General features: G+C 38.0%; 1 protein-coding gene across 1 annotated transcript in view; it reads left to right on the forward strand.

The window, feature by feature from the left end:
* Positions 1 to 22,884, forward strand: part of LOC150076369 (uncharacterized) — a 265,264-nt gene that overhangs the window by 161,526 nt on the left and 80,854 nt on the right. The window lies entirely within an intron of this gene.

Below are 22,884 nucleotides of genomic sequence, written 5' to 3' on the forward strand. Positions count from 1 at the left end.
CGTACTTGTACCTGTACTAAAGTACTTGTACTTGAGTGCAGTATTGACTCTCCTGCATTCTGATACAAATCACACTCTATTTGTCAAAAAACATGATCAGCATCTTCTCGTGATCCCGGACTTCTGTAAACGAAACTTTCTGAACCTTAGTGATGATTTTGAAGTCCACTGCATGCTCTGTCACTTCATCTCCGGATCATACAAAAACATCCCCTCATTCATCTTCATTGACAATACAATCAAAATTAGGTTTGTCTTAACAAGTACTGGATGAACTCTTCACATGATACTTCATTGCTTCTGCTCATATGTGAGGCTGTGTAGCACAAATTTTTCACAGACTTTCCTTTTCTCTAAATCTTCATGCAGAATTTTATAAATTGTTCATATCCAACTCATCAGTCATTATTCTGAGGGTCAAACTATGATCAGATCAGATTGTCTTATAATGGGGGATTTTAATTTCCCAGATATTGACTGGAACTTCTGGGTTGGTCGCTAAACACAATAGCAAGGCTTTTGTGGATTATTGGATGATTGTTTTCTACAACAGCCTGTTTGGAAGGCAATTAGAGGGAGTAATACTCTTGATCTGATTATATCACTGGTCAACACCAAAAATGTTTCTGGCTTGAAAATTGGCAATTCTTCTTAATTTCGGCATGAGAAAAACGAATATAACATTTAAAACTCTTAGTTAGCTCTCGGTTCCACGATATAGTCCATCTTATGATTTAGGGAAATTTTGGAGTCTAGAGAATAGATGGGTAGGTAACACTGAAACAGGAACTGATACGCCATGTTTTTTTTTTTTTTTTTTTTTTATTTCTGTGTATCATTTCTTGCAAGTGATGCTCTTTTTTTTTTTTTTTTTTTTTTTTTTTTCAGGTTTATGGACAAAAATTACATAAAAAGCCAGGATGCCACATAAATGTGTTGACAATTTTTGTTATGTGTGTGGTGATGTGAGATTTTCCACTCAGAAATGCCAATTGACTCCACTTGTGAAGACTGTCTACTACCATTATTTTGGCGGTAAGGTAGTGGATGAAGACAAACCTTGGGCACCTCATATTTGCTGCAACACATGTGCTGTAAATCTCCATGGATGGTTAAATAACAAAGGACGTTCAATGCCTTTTGCCATCCCAATGATTTGGAGGGAGCCTTCAAATCATGTAAATGACTGATATTTCTGCATGGTGCTTCCTCTTCAGCATGGTATGTCAAAGAAAAAGGAAGTGGACTGTGGAATACCCTAGCATCCTGTCAGCTATCCAACCAGTGGCACGTGGGGATGGTCTGCCTGTACCTCACCCCTCCAGAAGAGAACACTTTGAAGTCTGATGAAGATGGGGACAGTGTGAGGAATGATGGTCAACCTGGGCCTTCAACATCACAGGATCCTGATTTTGTGCCAGAACCTGAGTTGCTGAGTGAGTCACACAGAATTACTCAAGGTGAACTAAGTATCTAATTCGAGACCTAGATCTATCGGTGAGCAGGAGCAGCAGTGCATAGCACACGCTTCTTGATTAGACCGGGGTTTGAGCCCGTGACCACCAAATATGGAGGATGCGGAAAGGTCAGGGAATGACCACCGCATATACCCGGAGCAATATGGCCTTAGTTGCTAATGCTCCTAAAAACCAAATAACAACAACAACCACCTAGATCTATCGAAAGATAAAGCAGAGCTTCTGGGATCAAGGCTCCAATCTTCTTAAATCTTCTGGAACCAAATGTCAAGGTGTCTGTATACAGGAGCAGGCAGAATGCTTTGACTCCGTATTTTAAAAGTGAAAACAACCTTGTTGCGTGTGTGATCAATGGTTTGATGACAGCTTTGAGTGGAGCACAACCCACAGGACTGGAGGCTATTCATAGACTCATCAAAGCTAAGTTTAAAGCTGTTTTGCTCCACAATGGCAATGCTCTTCCTTCAATTCCTCTAGGCCATATTGTCCACATGAAGGGTTAGGGGCCTAATGGCTAAATGGTCAGAGAAACAACAGAACATAATGCTACACAAGAGACCACTCCCCACACATTTTTAAATCTCTGGCCTCCACAGAGTTCTGTGTTACTCGCAAAGAATACAATGTGGAGGTGGAGGAAACCCCCTGTTCAGACAACTAACACGCTTGTCCACATGAAGGCACGGAGATGGGGAAAACCCCTGGTGCTGTCAGACAACTAACACTGTCCACGTGAAGGAAAATAACCAGATATGACTGATAGGAATAAAGGCAGGCTGATACTGCCCTCATCATAGCATACGTCCAACCAAAACAGACTTGAGTTCCCAAACATGACAACACTCACAGGAAGAACTTTAAAGAGACTGGTATAGACATACAGCCAGGGTTACCTGTCATCTGGGAAAAACTAGTAAGCTGCAGGTTTCTGAAGTGTGATAGTATGAATGAGGATTGAATGAATGAGAACTGGAGTGAATGTAAAGGTGAGAGTGTGAAAGGAAATACTAGGAAGGGTGAGTGAATGATAATTTATGCCTCTGGGATGAAGGTGTGAGAAAGGGTGAGTGCTGAAAGAGTAAATGTAGAAATTGAGTAAAATTAGCAAATGACTGTGGAGTCTCAGTGAAATGGGCTGTGTGAATATAAGGGTGTAAAAGTGTGTGCCTGGATGAGTGAATGAATGAGAGAAATAGTGTGTTGAATGTATAAATGTCGAAAGCAGAATATAAAAGTATGACAGAAAGTTTAAAAAAAACTAGTATTAGTAGTGTGTGTGTGTGTGTGTGTGTGTGTGTGTGTGTGTGTGTGTGTGTGTGTGTGTGTGTGTGTGTGTGTGTGTGTGTGTGTGTGTGTGTGTGTGTGTGTGTGTTAGTTCAGTTAGATATGTAGATAAATATTCTCCTAAATTTGATTATTTGTATGACATTTAAATTGTGTGAGGTTTCTTTACATTATTTTCTTGTTTAAATTGTTGCTTTGTCTTTAAAGCAATGGTTAAACATGCACTGAATTATTTTAAAAGCAATAATTGGACAGGCAGGATTGACAGCCTGGTGTCAAGTTTGCTTGTTTAATGTCACCCCTCCCTGATGTGAATGATGGATGAATGGGGGAGGGGAAAAGTATGAAAGTTTTAAAATGTAAAAACCATAAAATGTTGCCTTGAAATGTAAGGGGGGGGGACTATAAAATAAACAGATAAAAAAAATAAATAAATAAAATTGGTGTGTATGAGCGAATGATGTAAATTGCATTTTCTATTCCAGACTCTTCACCAGATGGATGGATGGCCATGGGAACCTTATGGACCCCAAGGTCATCCATGCTGTTGGCTGTTCCTAGCCGGCATTCTGTGGAAGGCTGTCCCAGGTGGGACGTGGGACACAACCACCAGCACAGCTCTTAGGCCTTCCATTAGGCTCTTAGGCTGCCATTAGGCCATGCTCCCTGCATGGTCCTTTTCCTCCACTCCCCAGGTGGGGGGAGGTTACCCCTGGTCCCCCCCCTCTTTCTGCTCTGGTGAGGCATGGGCCTGCTCCACTGATTTGGGGATCATCTTCTCTATGGGGTCCATATCTGTGTCTTTTCCCCCAGCCTTCATTCTCCCCTCCCCTTCTAACTTACAACTACTAGTGTTCGAATCATTGTTAAATTGCTTGAGCCCTACACCCAAAACTTAATGACATCAAATTGCATAACTAGTGCTCCTTTTGGCTGACCCCCATCTGTAGTGGGGTTTTTTTTTTTTTTTTTTTAGGTCCTAGCCACTGAAGTCTCAGGAAATTAGGTGGCAGGACCTGCTAGAGTAAATAACTATAATACTGGTGTACCTGGTCTGCCTCCACGGGGGTGGAGTGGGGCAACGTTGGATCCCATTCCATTAGAGGCCCAGTGGCTAAATGACTAGAGGAACAACAGTACACGACACTACACATGTACAAGATCCATACACCTTTAAACCTCTGGCATTGACATTGTTCTGTTTCACACCCACAATGTATATTACGTGGAGATGGGGGGCGCCCCTGGTGCCATTTAACACTAAACACACTGTCCACATGAAGAAGACATATGAAATTAATTTTGGAAGCAGTGAAGTACCAAGACGACCAATGGCAGATCTGTGGAGACCTGAGGTTGATTGCAATACTGCTGGGCATGCAGTTGGGATACCCGAAGTCCTGCTGTTTCCTGTGTGAGTGGGATAGTCAGGCTAAGTCCTCACACTACAAGAAAAAAGTTTGGCCTCAAAGGGAAAATCTGCACCCCGGGGAAAAAAAATGTCCAGCACAATCCTCTGGTTGATCGAAGCAAAATTCTTCTTTCCTCCATTTACACATCAAACTGGGACTCATGAAGAACTTTGTTAAGGGGATGAACCAGGATGGAGAAGCTTTCAAGTACCAGAGAGAGGACAATTTGCACTGTTAAGTGATGTTAAGGAAGGAAGGAATCTTTCTTGGTCTGCAAATTCATTAACTTTTAAAGGATGAAAACAGGGTGAATCCTCCAGGGTAATGAGAAAGCAGCTTGGGAAGCCTTTAAAAGTACTGTGCGTAACTTCCTGGGAAGCCGGAGAGCTGGAAACTATGTTGAGAAACCAAAGAGCTGGAAACTATGTTGAGACTGAACAACCTTCTAGAAAAGTACCATCAATTAGGCTGCAACATGTCACTGAAAATCCATTTTCTCAACTCTCACTGGACTTCTTCCCTGACAACTGTGGTGCAGTGAGTGACAAGCACAGTGAGCGATTCCACCAAGACATTTCAGCAGTGGAAAGAAGATATCGGGGTAGGTGGAATGATTCTATGCTTACTGACTGCTGTTGGACAGTAACAAGAGATGCCCCGGAAGTGGAATACAAGTGAAAAGAAGGCATTGTCATGAATAGGCGGCATTGTCACGAATAGGCCACATTTTGAGAGATTACTTTCATCGGTTCCTGTGTAATTTTCTTGTTTTTTTTACGTTTTAATTAAACACAACTGTGATTTATGTTGTATCAAGAAAATGTACATATGAGATTGTTTTAATATTACTTTTCACTCCGACTACTACTGAAATTACTATATTCTTAGACAATAGCGAAAGTACTGTATCTCAAAAACTAGAGCTAATAAAAAAATTTCTGATACAGCATGGGTTTGTTAATGTGAAGACCTGTCTGACCAATTTGATTGGATACTATGATGTGGTCACGAAGAAAGTGGATGCAAAAAATAATTTTCATATCATATACTTGGATCTTAGGAACGCTTTTGATACTGTTGCATATGGAAGACTGCTGTAGAAATTGGAGAAGCAGTGTGGCATTAAGGGTAAGTTTCTTCTATGGATAAAGGGATGGTTGAGTGGGAGAAGACAGAGAGTGGTAATCAATGGACACTGCTCTTCGTGGACTAATGTTATTAGTGGAGTCCACCAGGATTCAGTGTTGAGTCCATTTTTGGAAGCTAGAGGAAGCTTGAATGATATTGATGAAGATATATTAGGCTTAATGTGTAAGTTTGCAGATGATACGAAGGTTGACAGGGTTGTTAATGACAGTATACTACTGCAACAGGATCTAGAAATGTTGAGCAGATGGGCTGAGAGGTGGCAACTGAAGTTTAAGATTGTCAAGTGTAAAGTAATGCATATGAGTAGCAGTAACCTCAGAGTGAAGTATCAGCTGTGTGGTACTACACTCAGGTTGGTAGAGAATGAAAAGAGCCAGGGTAATTGTGCAGTCAGATTATGAATTTTTCTGAGCAGTGCAGACGGTCTTCAAGAGTAGCTCTTGGTGTCTTATCAATGAAATACAGGAATATTTCTAGCAGGGATAAGGAGGTGATTATCAGTAGCATTAGTAGATGCATACGATGCAAGAAAGCAAGCTTATGCAGCATCAGCCAAAAAAAAAAAAAAAATCCCTCCCATTTCACCCCTCCATTTGTTCCAAATGCCTGTCCAGCTCAGCCTTAAATTTATTTAGGCTATTAGCTTCCACAACAAAAGATGGAAGCCTTTTCCACCAATCAACTACCCGCTGGCTAAAGGCAAATTTCCGCACATCTATTCTACAACTATCTTTTTTCTTAATTTGAAACTGTGCCTCCTCAAGTTCTTAGTCTGAGCAAGAGGAAGAATCCCATCAGCATTCAGCTTGCTCAATCCATTTAAGGCCTTATACACCTCAATCAGATCACCTCGCAGATACCTACTCTCCAGGCGCCACAATTTGCAGAACTTAAGCCTTTCTTCATAAGAGCACCCTTTTGTTCCCCTCACCAATCTTGTTTCCCTTCTTTGTACTTGTTCTAGCAACTCTACATCCTTCCTAAAATGAGGCCTCCAGATCTGTACACAGTACTCTAGGTGTAGCCTGACCATTGCCTTGTATAACAGGATAATCACCTCCCTGTCCCAGCTAGCAAAATTCCTATATAGCATTGACAAGACTCCATGACCTACCCTGGCAGCCCCTCTGCACTGCTCAGCAAATTTCATATTTGACTGCACAATTTCCCCCAGGTCTTTTTCACTTTCTACTTCCCTGAGTGTATTACCACACAGTTGGTACATTTCTCTTCAGGTATTGCTACCCATATGCAGTACTTTGCATTTGTCAATGTTAAACTTCAGTTGCCACTGCTCAGCCCATTTCCCCAACTTATCTACCTGGTTTTGGCGCATTATAGCCTTAGTTGCTGATGCACCAATAAAACCCAAACCAAACCAAAACCAAACCCAACTTATCTAGATCCAGTTGGAGTAGCATACTGTCTTTACTGTCATTAACAACCCTGCCACCTTTGTGTCATTTGCAAACTTGGACATTAAACCTGATATACCTTCATCAATATTATTGATAAATATACAAAACAACAATGGGCCCAACACTGAACCCTGGCGAACTCCACTAATAACATTTGTCCACAAAGAGCAGTGGCCATTGATTACCACTCTCTGTTATCTCCCACCCAACCATCCCTTTATCCATTGTAGCAACTTACCCTTAATGCCATATCTCTACAATTTGTACAGCAGTCTTCCATGTGCAAGAGTATCAAAAGCTTTCTTGATATTCAAGTATATGATATCAAAATTGCTTTTGGCATTCAGTTCCTTTGTGACTACACATCATAGTATCCAATCAAATTGGTCAGACAAGAACTCCCTTTAACAAACCCATGCTGTGTCTTAACTATTACTGCAGTCTTGTCTAGATGATCCTGCAATGCTTATTTAACCAGTGATTCCATTATTTTCCCCCAAACACAAGTAAAACTAACAGGTCTGTAGTGGCGCCTCCGTAGCCAGGTGGGAAGGAGCAGCAGTGCGTAGCACACACTTCTTGATTAGACTGGGGTTTGAGCCCGTCACCACCAAATACGGCGGATGCGGAAAGGTCGGGAATGACCACCGCATATCCCTGAGCAATATGACCTCAGTTGCTAATGCTCCTAAAAAAACCAAATATCCAATATCCAGGTCTGTAGTTACTTGTGTCACCACTTGATCCCCATTTGCGAATTGGTGATACATTTGCACACCTCCAGACCATGGGGACCTCCCCTTTGTTCAAGGAAGCTCTCATAATTATGGCTAATAGTTTGCTTACTTCCTTTGCTTAATTATCCCTTTGTATAAGGCAGTGGTCTGGCCACACTTTGAGTACTGTATACTGGTCTGGAGGCCTAATTTTAGGAAGGATGTAGAGCTGCTGGAACGAGTACAGAGAAGGGCAACAAGATTATTGAATGGAACAAAGAGTTGCTCTTACAAAGAAAGGCTTATGTTATGCAAATTACAGGGTCTGGATACTAGGCACCCGCGAGGTGATCTGATCGAGGTGTATAAGACCTTGAATGGTTTGAGCAAGCTCAATCCTGATGAGATTCTTCCTCTTGCCCAGATTAATTGCCCCGAGGGACATAAATTGAAATTGAGGAAAGGCAGTTGTAAAATAGATTTGTGGGAATTTGCCTTTAGCTGGCGGCTGTTTTATTTCTGAAACAAACTTCCATCTGTCATTGTAGAAGTAGACAGCTTAAATAAATTCAAGGCAGAACTAGACATACATTTGGAGCGAATGGATGGATGAAATTGGAAGGTTTTCTTTTTTTTTTTTGCTGATATTGTATAAGCTTGCTTTCTTGCATCATATGCCTCTGCTAATGCTGATTATCTCTTGCTATAATTTCCCGAACATCTGGAAATCCGTCCTCTTTTCATGAGGTTTTTGGTCTCCCACTTCTTGCGTCATTGTGAACATCCTCGTATTTGTGTTTGAATCACTTATACCATTCAGGCATGCTGTTATGACTTAATGTTTCTTCTTACTAAACAGATTTTAATATTTCTATTGCATATTTTCCCAATTTAAAGCAAAATTGATATTCAATCATTGCCCCATTAAAAAAAATTGTCACAGAACGTTAATGATACTAATGAAACTGGTTGTTACTTGCAGCCTTTCAGTGTACTAGACAATTTTTACCACCATGTTGGAGGAAGCTTGAACGACAACATGCCACTTCAGTTTATTTTCAAGCTCATTGAATGTGACCGCAACAGCACCAGTCCAGGAACTTTATTTCTATACCTCATATATAACTTGGGCAATAGAATAAACAGTTAGTTAAGTAGTTCTTGATTTATAAGGGGAAAAAATGAACAGAAAGCAACATTTGTGTGTGAACCTAGAAAATTTGTTTCTGAGCATCCGCCACATTGCTCATTCTTTCCTTCAACTAGTGCAGTGGTTCCCAAACTGGGTTGAGATCTATGGACCATTTCAAAAAAAAAAAAAAAAAAAAAAAAATTTAACTGACCTCTTCAAAAATCAAAAAAGTTTCCAACCTGTGTGTGTGTGTGTGTGTGTGTGTGTGTGTGTGTGTGTGTGTGTGTGTGTGTGTGTGTGTGTGTGTGTGTGAACACTGGGTTTTCTGAAAAGAAAATTCAATTTTATGTTTAAGCAACTCAACTTTATTCTTATTTTTATATAAATATATAATAATAACTTTATTTATCATCAAATTGCTATACATAGAACGAATAATTTGACTAGCCCTAGCATTTCTCAAACTGGGGGCTGCAGACTCGGGGATCTGTTTCTTATGTGTATTATCTCTGAGCATGACCCCTAGAGGTGAGTTGCAATTTACAGGTTTTTCTTGATCATAAATCAGTTTCCAAACAATAAATGTCATTTTTATATTACATAAAGTAAATAAGTTTATTAAAGATGTATTTCTTTTATGTGAGCATAAAACCCTAAAATACATTAATAATCTGTTACAAGTTTTAAAGGCATGAAAAGTGCTAAGGAAAGACTGAAATTACAGAGCATGCATCATTTGCAGTAAATAACTTATACACCAATTATACTTAAATAATTGGTTGTGAAAGAAACAGCACGGAAAATCATATACATTAAAAGTATTATTTTTGTAGTATTTACATGATATTTTAGATTTTTTTTTTTTTTTTTTATAACGTAAACCCAAAACACGAGAGGGAATTAGAACCTATAGTACTTAGGTTGCCGTGCTTGGGTTGGAGGTTGAGAAGACAAAAGAAGATATTTCTTGATATTGGACTTGAACTTCTGTAGACTGTAATTTTCAGGAAATACGTATGAAGGAAGGTGGCAGTTGAATGATTAAATGAGGAAGATTAAAAGTTGGTTCTGTGAGTCTGAAGTTGGACAGTAAATGGATGTTGGCTGGTGGCTGCGCGTATTCGGATTGTTTTGAAAGAGAGAACGGGAATTATAGAAGCCAATTCAGAAGAACTGTGCCCATGGAAATATCTGTAGAAGAGACATGCAGCAGAAACAGTATGTCTATGAGACAGCGAGTGGAGAGATTCTGTTAGAGATGAATCATTAATTAACCTAACTGCCCTCTTCTGAACAGAATCAAGAAGCTTGAGAGAGGTTTTGAGGGCACCACCCCAGATGTGGGAACAATATTCCATGGTAGGGCGGATTTGTGATTTGTAAAGAGTGAACAGCTGTTTGGAAGAAAAGTAACGATCAGAGCGAAAGAGAAAACCAAGTTTTTTTTTGACGCAGAGGAAGCAATATTTGTAATGTGCTTGTGCCAAGAGAGATTAGAAGTCAGGGTAATCCCCAAAAGAGATATATCGTTTTTGCCTAGAAATCGGAGTTTCACCAAAGATAAGCATAGGAACTGAAGAATCTTTTTTGCGAGATATAAGACAAGACTGAGTTTTAGAAGGATTGAAATCAACTAAGTTATCTTTGCCCCACTGGAGATCGGAATTTAGGGAATTGGTAGCAAATATTCGAGAACTTTGAAGCTGATTGAGCAGGGCAAGGTTTCTCAAAATGGAAAGCGGAATGCAATGTGCTATCATCGGCAAATCTAGATAGGATTTACAGTCAATGGAAGAAGGTCATTAATATACAAGATGAAAAGAGTGGGGGAAAGAATTGAACCTTGGGGGACACCGGCATTAGTGGAGAAGTTAGAAGACAGAGAGCCATCTACCGTCACCTCCAGTGAGTGATCACAGAGAAAACTGGATAACCAATTACAAAAAACAGTTGGCAAACCATAAGATGGAAGCTTGTTTGGAAGACCTTTATGCCAAACACGATCGAAAGCCTTTGAGATGTCAAGAGCAACTGCTTGTGTTTCAGTGAACTTTTCTATTGAATTAATCCATAAATGGATAACATAAGCCAGAATATCACCAGTGGATCGACACTTATGGAATCCATACTGGCGATCGTTGAACTGACGGAAGGTTTCTAGCTAATTTAAGAGTTGGCGGTTAATTGATTTCTCCATTACTTTAGAAAGAGTAGAAGTAATTGGATGGGAGGGATTTGTCACCCTTTTTAGGAACTGGCTGGATATGAGCAAATTTCCAAGCAGAAGGAAAAACACCTTTGGAATAAAAAAGTGAAAAAAGTCAGCAAAGAACAGGAGTAAGTTCAGGAGCACGGTTTGAGAACAAGTGGAGAAAATACCATCGGAACCTGGAGCTTTCTTAGCATCAAGATTCATTAAAATCTTTCTGACATCCTTTTGACGGAAGACAACAGGAGGCATTGAACGGAGCATGTTGGGAGGTGTTTTACCAAGATCATTAATGCATGAGTTGGAAGAAAAATGGGATGCTAGCAGGTCAGCTTGGCTGAAGTGAAAACAGAACCATCTGGTTTGGACAGATGGGCAAAAGTTGCGGTCAATAGCTTTGGCAAGAAACCAGAATGCTTGGCTACCATTAGGGCAAGAAGCAAGTTTTCTACTTTTAGCCTGTTCAAACTCTAGTTTGGACTGATTAATAACTGCTTTACAGTTGTTGCCAGCTTTGGTGTAGGCAGAAAATGAAGTTGAAGAATTAGAAACAAGCCAACTATGATATGCAACATTCTTCTCTTGAACAGCCTTAGCACATTTATTGGAAAACCAAGGTTTAGATAAAGGACGAGATTTAAAGTGGAGTGTGGGATAAAGGATTCCATTCCTGCAAGAATAATTTCACATACATGATCTGGGCAAACGTTGACATCAGAAGTTTTGAAACAGTAATCCGACCAAGGAAAAGAAGAAAAGAAATCCCGTGGGTCATCCCATTTTGCATTCTTGTAATGCCAAACAATATGAGGGTGGGAATGGCCATGAGATAAGGGCTCCATTGGAGAAGAGATAATCACCAAGTTGTGATCTTAGGTGCCTAAAGGACCTCTCACTTCAACTGTGTACTTAGAAGGGTTGTTTGTGAGAAAAAAATCAAGCATGTTGGCTGTATTTTTTTTTTTTTTTTATGTAAACCCCAAACACGAGAGAGATTAAACCTATAGTACTTAATACCGTGCTTGGGTTGGAGGTTGAGAAGACGAAAGAAGATATTTGTTGACATTGGACTTGAACTTCTGTTGACTGTAATTTTCAGGAATTATGTATGAAGGAAGGTTGTTCCAGAAAACGGCAGTTGAATGAATAAATGAGGAAGATGAAAAGTTGGTTCTGTGAGTTTGAAGTTGAACAGTAAATGGATGTTGGCTGGTGGCGGCATGTGTTCTGACTGTTTTGAAAAAGAGAGAGAGCGCGTGAATTATAGAAGCCAATTCAGAAGAACAGTGCCCATGGAAGTATCTGTAGAAGAGGCATGCAACAGAAACAGTACGTCTATGAGACAACGAGTGGAGAGACTCTGTTAGAGATGAATCATTAATTAACCTGACTGCCCTCTTCTGAATGGAATCAAGAAGCCTGAGAGAGGTTTTGGGGGCAGCACCACCCCAGATGTTGGAACAATATTCCATGGCAGGGCAGATTTGCGATTTATACAGAGTGAGCAGCTGTTTGGAAGAAAAGTAACGCCGAGAGCGAAAGACAAAACCAAGTTTTTTTTAGATGCATAGGAAGCAATACAGTAAACCCCAGCTATTCGCGGTATCAGTATTCGCGGTTTCACGTATTCGCGGTCGCTGATTTAATATAAAATGAAACCTAAAAAAATGTGAATTTTAAAGCGCCATGAACATTTTCTGCCATAAAAAAACACGGGCGTGGCTAAAATTATCTTTCCTGGTCAAAACAGCGGTCAGTGGGTGGGGGAGAGGGGTGACAAAATCGCGAGCATGGATGTTTCTTGCTAATCCTTGTTCAGTATGTGTTATGTGCTTGTCATGGAAGGTTTCGTCGTTTGTTTTTAATTTATATGCTTATAAATTGAATAAATTTATCAATTTATATGCTTACAAAAGTAATAAATCTACCGTTTTGCAGTGTAAAACAGACATTTTTGAGTGTGAATGGAAGAAAGTGACTTTATTGTGGACAAGTTCTTTCTAACCCGTACAAAAATATGGCTACGAATAACAAGGGAAATGTGAAAAGATCAAAGAAGGTGATGATATTAGCGAATAAAATTGTTATTAGACAAAATTTCTAATGGTGAAAGTGTCTCCTCAGTGGCAAAACATTATAAAATCAATGGGTCAACGGTACGGTCAATCAAAAAATCGGAAGGAAAAATCCGCCGTAGTGTCCATGAAAACGCGCTAATTGCTTCAAAAATTTGCTCTGTAACTCGTGATGTTAAAATAGAAAAAATGGAAAAACTTTAAATCTGTGGATAGAAGACCAAACTCAAAATAAAATTCCGTTAAGTTCACTCATCATTCGTGAAAAGGCAAAAGTCCTTTATCAACACTTTAGCGAAACTGGTGATAGCACTGGCGGGATAAGTTTTTTAGCTAGCAAAGGCACTGGTTTGAAAGATTTATTTGAAATTTCTAATAAATATCACATTTAATATTAAATTGTTTCTTATTTTCATTTCGATACCATATGCTTGCATTTCACTATGTACTGTCTATGTATATAGTCATATTATGAAGGTACATATAATACCTACATAAACAAAGTTTTAGAGTAGTATTTCTTATATATTTAATACTTTGGAACGGAACCCCTTTATTACTATGGGAGCCATAACTCAGGGTTCGCATTTTCGGTATTTGCGGGATTTCTCAGGAACGTAACCCCCGCGAATAGCGGGGGTTTACTGTATTTGTAATGTGCTTGTGCCAAGAGAGATTAGAAGTCAAGGTAATCCCCAAAAGAGAGATATCATTTTGCCTACAAATCAGAGGTCACTAAAGATAAGCATAGGAGCAGAAGAATCCTTTTTATGAGATATAAGACGAGACTGAGTTTTAGAAGGGTTGAAATCAACTAAGTTGTCTTTGTCCCAATGGAGAATTACCTGAAGATCAGCATTTATGGAATTGGTAGCAGATTTTCGAGAAGTTGGAACTGGCTGAGCAGGACAAGGTTTCTGAAAATGGAAAGTGGAATGCAGTGTGCTATCATCGGCAAAACTAGGGATAGGATTTCCAGTCAATGGAAGAAGGTCATTGATATACAAGAGGAAAAGAGTGGCGGAAAGAACTGAACCTTGGGGGACACCGGCATTAGTGGAGAAGTTAGAAGACAGAGAGCCATCTACCATCACCCTCAGTGAGCGATCAGAGAGAAAACTGGATAACCAATTACTAAAAACAGTTGGCAAACCATAAGATGGAAGCTTGTTTAGAAGACCTTTATGGCAAACACGATCAAAAGCCTTTGAGATGTCAAGAGCAACTACTTGTGTTTCACCGAACCTTTCCATTGAATTAGTCCATAAATGGGTAACATAAGCCAGAATATCACCAGTGGGTCGACACTGACGGAATCCATACTGGCGATCGTTGATCAAACGGAAAGTTTCTAGGTAGTTTAAGAGTTGGTGGTTATTTGATTTCTCTATTAATTTAGAAAGACTAGAAGTAATTGCAATGGAACGATATTTGGATGGGAGGGATTTATCACCCTTTTTAGGAACTGGTTGAATATGAACAAATTTCCAAGCAGAAGGAAAAACACCTTTGGAATAAGAAAGTGAAAAAAGGCAGCAAAGAATAGGAATAAGTTCAGGAGCACAGGTTTTGAGAACAAGTGGAGAAATACCATCGGAACCTGGAGCTTTCTTAGAATCAAGATTCGTCAAAATCTTTCTGACATGCTTTTGATGGAACACCACAGGAGGCATTGAATGGAGCGTGTTGGGAATGATGGGAGGTGTTTTACGAAGATCAACTGCTTAATAACTGCTTTACAATTGTTGCGAGCTTTGGTGTAAGCAGAAAATGAAACTGAAGAATTAGAAACAAGCCAATTACGATATGGAACATTCTTCTCTTGAACAGCCTTAGCACGTTTATTGGAAAACCAAGGTTTAGATAAAGGACGAGTATGGTTAGGATTGTCCGGTATTCTTGTAGATAAATGAACAATCTGTACAAGTTCATTAGTAATTGCAAAAGCCTCAGCATCTCAACCAGCTGGGTCTTTGTGACTAGAAAAGAGAAGCCAGCTGGAGTTGTGAACATTAAAATAACCAAGGAAAATTACCTCACTGTTAGGAAAGTTGGACTGAAGAAAGTCAAGTTGCAAAGAGAGGAAGTCAAAGAGCTCCACATGATTAATGGAGTTTGGAGAACAGCCAAAGAGCTCCACGTGATTAATGGAGTTCGGAGAACAGTCAAAGAGCTTCACGTGATTAATGGAGTTCGTAGAACAGTAGGGACAACAGATGAATTTGACACAATGAGATAGAGAGATTTTAAGGCAGAGAAGATCGAAAAGAGGAGATTCCAAATTACCAAGTCTCTCACAGGGAATATCAGATCGGACATATGCACAAGTACCACCTTTAAGGCAAAAGGAATCATACAGCGAATAATTTGGGCAACTGAGATGAGCAGTAGTTGAATCAACCGATAACTGAGATTCTGTGAGAAAAAGTACATGGGGTTTGGCAGACTACAAGTGGAAGTGGACATCGTTGAGATTAGAATTGAGCCCACGTATATTTGTGAAATGAATCACGCTCACTCGCTCACTCTTATGCAACTTATTCTCATTTTCTGGGAACAACAGATCTCAAGTTTTTCTTGAGATCTGTTGTTCTCAGATCTCAAGGACTTCCAGTAACATTTGCTGCTTATTAAGAAGGTTAGCAGTGTAATATTTGTAAAAATTGGGCAAAATATCTAATCAGAATACCTTATCAAAGAACCTCTTGTAGGTGCCTTTTTTGCATAGGTGATTAACCGATTCCACTGCTTGCATTGATTATGATGAACAGTTATTGTTCATGGATGTAAATTAACAAGTATGGTATGGTTGGTTATGTTGTTTCATGTGCTTCTCACTATTTTATGATTGCATGTTGAAAATTTTTCTATCCTTATAACAGACACTGTAGCTGAGTGGTCAAGGGTGAGTATAGTAGGGTTAGTTGTACATATGTTAGAGTTGACTATGTGACTGCTAAACCTAAGGAAGTTTTATATTTTGTCTCTGTCTTGTGAACTCATCTGATCTTATGTGATTGTCACAGAATATAAACAGAAAATTTATATATAAATGTATATTTGAAAAATAATAAGAGGAGTTTACCTCAATATAGTAAGTACGTAGAACACTTCCGTATGATATTCTCCAGAAATTAAAATGAAAAAATCGAAAAACTTACGTTAGAGTAACCAATAATTAAAAACCAATTTAATATAATTAAAATCAATTTGACACAATTAATCAATTTAATGCAATTAAAAATATTAAAAAGAATTAACGAAAATATTCAAAACGATTTTCCTTCCTGAAGCTGACAATGCTTTTCGGCCATATGTCGTGATCACAGGAATGAAAATTACCGAATAGGGTTGAACATGAAACTTAAATAGTGACTATTTGTCTTCGCGCATGCGCGTGAAGGTCCACGCATTGGAGATCAAATATGGCTGACGAAAATTAACAGAATTCTCGTGTAATTTAATTTCTACGGTTTCTGCAATTAACAGTCGCATATAATTACGTTGTACCTTAAGTATTTTGGCCTCGTTAAATAAAAAAGTATGTTTTTCATTAATGGCATGAAAGGTTAATTCTGACGCTGCTGAACGAGAAGACGAACTGAGGCTTCATGTTGATTTACATGAATATTCAGAGAAAAACGCGTCGAACCTTGGTAAGACGAGTCGCAATTACCGCAAGAAATGTTGTATACCAGGTCATTAATTTGTGTTGCGAATGCCGAAAGAACAGAGCAGTTGTTCAGTGTAGTGTGTAATTTCCGTATTGGCCTGACCACAATTTTAAATTCGGTATCTTTAAAAAGAATCTATTAAGCTGTTTTTGCCACTGTTCAACATATGGGACAGAAATAAAGTATTTTTTGATATTACTATTGTTGGCTGGTGTAGTATTTTGTATCCTATCCTTAGCCTGTACTCTAATTTGGTTTATTGTGGCAAGAGGATAACTCCTGTTTAAGAACCTTCTAGTTAATATTTGTATTTCTGAGCCCAAAGCTTTGTTGAATATTTATAGTCATTTAGAAATTGATTAAATATAATCGATCTTTTGTAGGTGTACGGGTGATAGTTATTGTAATGTAGAAGCATACCGGTGTTTTTAGGTTTTCGATAGATGCTAAATTGGATTTTATTCGAGTCCCGAGTAATCGTGAAATTTAGAAAGTTTAATGACTTTGTATCCGTATCCTTCCTTTCCAATGTAAATTTGAGTCTAGAATGAACATTATTAAATGAATGTAAAATGTCTTGGATAGTATTACTATCAGTGATAACTAGAATCGTCTAAATACCTCTCATAGTATGTGATACGGGGTCGAAAAGGTGTCAAATGTATATGCTCAATCGTTGAGAGATAGATCTTTGACATTAAGCCGCTCAGGCTCAAACCCATTGGCAATCCAAAAATTTGTTTGTACACCTTGTCTTGAAAGGTGATATAGTTGGCCTCAACTAACAGTTTAATTAAGTGAAAAATTTCCTTAATAGGTAGCTTTGTATAATTAATCAGTATCGAGTTATTATTTAACATATCCCAAATAATATCTAATGTGTATTCAACGTTTACATTCGTATATAACGAGGTAACATCTAGTGAAAATAAATTGTCATTGTTGCCAAGTCTACAGTCCTTAAGATTATTAAATAATGTATCGTAGTTCTTAATCCCAAATTGTATTACCTGTCTAAAGGGTTTTATAATGCTATATACATGTGTGGCTACGGATGAAAATGCTGAGTTCCTTTAGGAAACAATAGGTCGAATAGGAAATCCAGTCTTGTGTAATTTACACAAGATTGGATTTCCTATTCCTATTTCTGGCCTTCAATTCCTTTAACTGAGCCATAGTAATGTAGTCGTTTTTTTGATATGTGGTTAACGTTTTATTGTCTTGATTGACCAAATTGGTAAACAGTGCCGAGTCTACTTCAAGATAAGTGGAGGTATCTGAAATAACTGAATCTAACTTATTAATATAATCAGGTTTATCTAGTATTAGTTAAATACTAGATAAACTGTTCACCTACAAGTATCTAGTATTACCACTGTATCTTTTTTATCTGCCCTCTGTATAATAATGTCCTTATTTTCCCGAAGTTCTCGTAAAGCTGAATGTGTATTCAGTGATGTCATGTGTATTCAATTTAGGAAGTCGCGTTTCTTTTATGTTATTCACTCCTTGGTTAACTTGTTGAATAAATAAATCTTTGTGTGGAACATTACGAAGTCCAAATTCAATATCAATTACACATTGTTTTTAGGTAGTTTTCGAGGTGGTAAATTATAATTTAATCCTTTGGGTAAAAAGTGAAATATGGTCCTGTGATAGCGTACACGAGGAAAGATTTGTAACGTGTTGATATGTCTGTTCATTGAATACTGGGTGAGGGGAGCTGTTTGTGAACTAGCTGACATATTCTGTGGTAGTACATTGTGTGTCTACACTAGCCAACAATAGTAATATCAAAAAATACTTTATTTCTGTCCCATATGTTAAACAGTGGCACAAACAGCTTAATAGATTCTTTAAAGATACCGAATTTAAAATTGTCGCAAGGCCAATACAGAAATTACACACTACACTGAACAATCGCTCGGTTCTTTCCGCGTTCGCAACACAAATTAATGACCTGGTATACAACATTTTTTGCGGTGATTGCGACTCTGAATATTCGTGTAAATCAACATGAAGCCTCAATTTGTACTTCTCATTCAGCAGCATCAGAATTAGCCTTTCATGCCATTAACGAAAAACATACTTTTTTATTTAACTAAAATACTTAATGTCCAACGTAATTATAAGTGACTATTAATTGCAGAAACCGTAGAAATTAAATTACACGAGAATTCTGTTAATGTTCGTCGGCCATATTTGATCTCCGATGCGTGGACCTTTATGCGCATGCGCGAACACAAATAATCACTATTTAAGTTTCATGTAACCCTATTTGGTAATTTTCATTCCTGTGATCACGACATACGGTCAAAAAGCGTTGTCAGCTTCAGGAAGGAAAATCGTTTTGAATATTTTTGTTAATTCTTTTTAATATTTTTAATTGTGTTAAATTGATTTTTAATTGTGTTAAATTGATTTTAATTGTATTAAATTGGTTTTTAATTATTTGTTACTGTAATGTAAGCTTTTCGAATTTTGTTTTAATTTCTGGAGAGTATCGTATGGAAGTGTTCTACGTACTATATTGAGGTAAACTCCTCTTATTATTTTACAAATATTAATATCAATGTAGAACGTATTGAACAATTCAGCTCTGATTCATGCTATATAAATGTATAATATTCTTTCTTTATACATATATCATATTGAAAGAAAATAAAATTGTGATTTATATTTGGGGCATTTTTAATTATGTGTTATATAAATTTTAAAAAGGTTCATTTTTATAATATCCAATAAAAGAAAAATGCAACAGGAAACTGCAGTTACTATTTGTTAAAAAAAGGGGGAGAAAAAAAAAAAAAAAAAAAAAAAACTAAAACAAAACCCACAGAAAAATTGGTCATTAGTTAAAATTAAATTCCATGTTAGAGACAGTATTTGATGTCATGCTTATTGTTGTCTGATGAATGCCAATATTCTTTCTGGCAATTAGTACAGTATCATCAAAAAAAGGATGCACTGGTAAATTTGTTATCACTAAATGTAAGACACTATCATTAAGTGCATAAATGGAGGTATATTAACCAAGCAAAAACATATTCACATAATGAATGTGTTTGCTTGATCCCTGTGCATCCAGGACTATTTTTAAACATCAATGGACAATTATCATAACAGCAACCAGTGTTTCTTCTTAGATTGATAGTGAGAAGTCTTTGTGAATTTCTTCCAGCAATGCACTTATTGTCTAACACAAAGACACAAAGCAAGACTGTTCAAACTTATTTACTAACCTCAAAATCATCAATCTTTCTGAACCTCTTTTTTTTTTGATACCAGATCTCACTTTATACTCACACTGTACTGTAAAAAAACTGCCAGTTTGATAAAACCTTTTAGCACTTGCACGTGCACACACACACACATTGCCCAGTAGCACATTCCATCTTGTTTACAGAATTTTCCTACCTGGGAGTATCACTAGCCGAATTTAAGAAAACAAAAAGCTGCTACAGCTTGCACATTTAATAACATCAAACTCACTAACATCAATCCAATATATCAAAAAATACAGGCATTTAAAACTGTTTAACCTCTTTCCTTGTTGACCCTTTACATATTACTGAAATACCATTCAATGGTTACTCCTATCTGTGTACACCCTACTCCCAGTGCTCCATTGCTATCAAAAGGTTGTAGAGAAAAGCCAAAAAAAATCCAAAATAACCCCTGTAATACAATTTTTTTTTTTTTTTTTGTCCTTGCCTTTTCCCATTATATATATATATGAGGTCAGCGTTTTTACTGTTTTGGCATGGAATTTTTATGGCCGGATGCCCTTCCTGATGCCAACCATCACCCTTTATGCGGGCTGGGGATATGCAGTGGTCATTCCCTGACCCACATCCTCCATATTTGGTGGTCACGGGCTCGAACCCCGGTGTAATCAAGAAGCGTGTGCTACGCAGTGCTGCTCCTGCCCACCTGACTATGGAGGCACCAACCCCTGTAATACAATAAAAAATGGATATAGAGTTGGAAGTATCAGTTATTTCAATCTTGTAACTCTTTGTGGGGAAAGAAATGGACTCAGGACATACTTCCTCCAAAAAAAAAATAAATCCAAGACAGAGAAAAACAATCCCTCTGCACTTTGGAAGCTGAATGATGGATCCACAAAAGCCCAAATGATGACTAAATTCCTACATGGAATTGTCATGTTTCAGCAAAATACTGACAAAATCAAGGCCCTGCTACAAAATATGAACCATTTGCTGTTTCTTGAAGACATACCTGAAGCCAAATGATTCCCTTCCTTGCATAACATTACTATCATATGTAAGGATAGAATTGCGGATGTACCTGTTCATGGAGGAGTTGCTGTCCTTGTGGGCAGCTAGACTCCATCATGATGGAAGATTGATCAGGCTGACTGGAATGCCTTCCAGCATCTGGAATTTGACATCACTACAGTTAGTCTAGAGCCTCTGAATGATGCAGTCACATACTTCAAAGAAAACATCGTCCATGCAGCTGCAATTGCAATACCAAAAACATCCTAGTTTCTGCTATTTCCAATTTCATGGTTTAATTCAGAATGCACAGCAACAAAAAAGGTTCAAACAAAGCATGGGGGATATTCCAAAAATAGCCTACCGTGATTAATCTCATAGTCTTTAGATGTATATGTGCCATTATCAAGCATGCTACCATCAGAGCCAAAAGGGATTGTGGATCTGCATCACATCCTCTGTTACCCAGATAACTATCATTAAGGGATCTGGGATAAAATCAAAAAAAAAAAAAAAGGAAAATATATATCACCCTTCTTCGCTCATTGAATATAATGGATGCACAATCTCATATTCACCTGCAGTAGCCAATGCTATTGGGGAAACATTTTCTGTGATCTCTACAACATCATCTTATTCCTCAGAGTTCCTGGTCCTTAAAGAAAAATGTGATAGTAAATGCTTAACTTTAAATTTAAGGATTTTCATCCTTATAATGAGTCATTTTTTTATTTTTATGTGAACCCCAAACACGAGAGGTATTAGAACCTATAGTACTTAGTACCGTGCTTGGGTTAAAAAAGCATGGGGGGGGGGGATGCCAGAAACTTTGCTCTAGAGACTAAACATGGGTTTCACCACTTCAAGCCTCCATAGCAAGGTTAAAAACAGCTCTTGCTAAGGCAAGATGACATCCATTATGAAATGATCCTTGCTCTTTGTGTACAATAGAATTTTTCTAAAGGAACAGTTTCTGGATTCATGGCATAAGACTTTCATTCTACTGCTCTAACCAGCCATTTATGCAGTCCTGGAGAAAATGGGCAACACCTGTCGTATTATGGTATTTGGAGGCAAATGACACTCCTCTTCAGAGTGTAGTACAACTTCTGAAGGAACAGGTTCACTTTGGGCCATTAAATTATACTGGAAACATTTGTTCGAGATGGATTCCTCAAACAAGAGATTTAGCATTTTAAAAGACCTTTACAGTCTTAGACTTAGAGGTCACTTCTCTATTTTTATATAATGAAAATTTTTTTTATCCTTTCAGTCTTTCCAAGTTCGTGTAGGATTCACTCTGCCTTGGTCTTTTTGCCGAGAGGAGGGAGTTCTCCAAAATTCATTTTTAAGTGCCTTTGCCATCATATTGAATTACATTACAGAACAACTTCTCCTAACTGTAAATAGTGCCCTCTGTGTTGATGATTTTAGCATATTTTCCCAATCATGCAACATGAGAATCATTGAAAGACAATTGTAACAGTTACCCAGGAATTGAGATGATCAGTTAATCTCAATTCCTGAGTAATACCTAGTGACTTCAGGTTCTTGCCACAAGAGACCATTTGTGTACATTTTTGTCATAAGTATAATTAATCTTCACCCAGAATCTGAATTGAGGCCCACAAAATGTTATTCCAGTAGAACAAGACACAAAATTCTTGAGGCTGGTATTTGATAAAAAGCTGACTTGTCTTAAACAATTTCATTAGCTGTGTACAAAGTGCACAGGAGGTTTGAATATCTTCCATGCCTTCTCCACTATTTTGTGGGGTGCATCTCAGATAGATACTTTACTATACCCTTAATCATCTGCTGTGTGATCCAAATGAGACTATGAGTCTTGAGTATATGCATTTGCCAGAAGTGTTGCACTTCAGTGGCTGGATCTCATCTACTGTCAGGTTATCCTTATTGCTACTGGAGCATTTTGAACATCTCAGGTCCAGAGCCTCCAATTAGAAGCAAATGAACCATCCCTGTTACTTCAAAGAAATTAGTTGTTATTGCAGTTGTCACTGCAATATGCTTATACTTGTAAACTAAAATCCTTGTAGGCCACTTCATGTGGACATCCATTTTTGATCCACACA

This window comes from Mastigoproctus giganteus, chromosome 13 (assembly GCF_048544385.1).
Source record: "Mastigoproctus giganteus isolate SK-2022 chromosome 13, ASM4854438v1, whole genome shotgun sequence".
NCBI classification, from domain to species: domain Eukaryota; kingdom Metazoa; phylum Arthropoda; class Arachnida; order Uropygi; family Thelyphonidae; genus Mastigoproctus; species Mastigoproctus giganteus.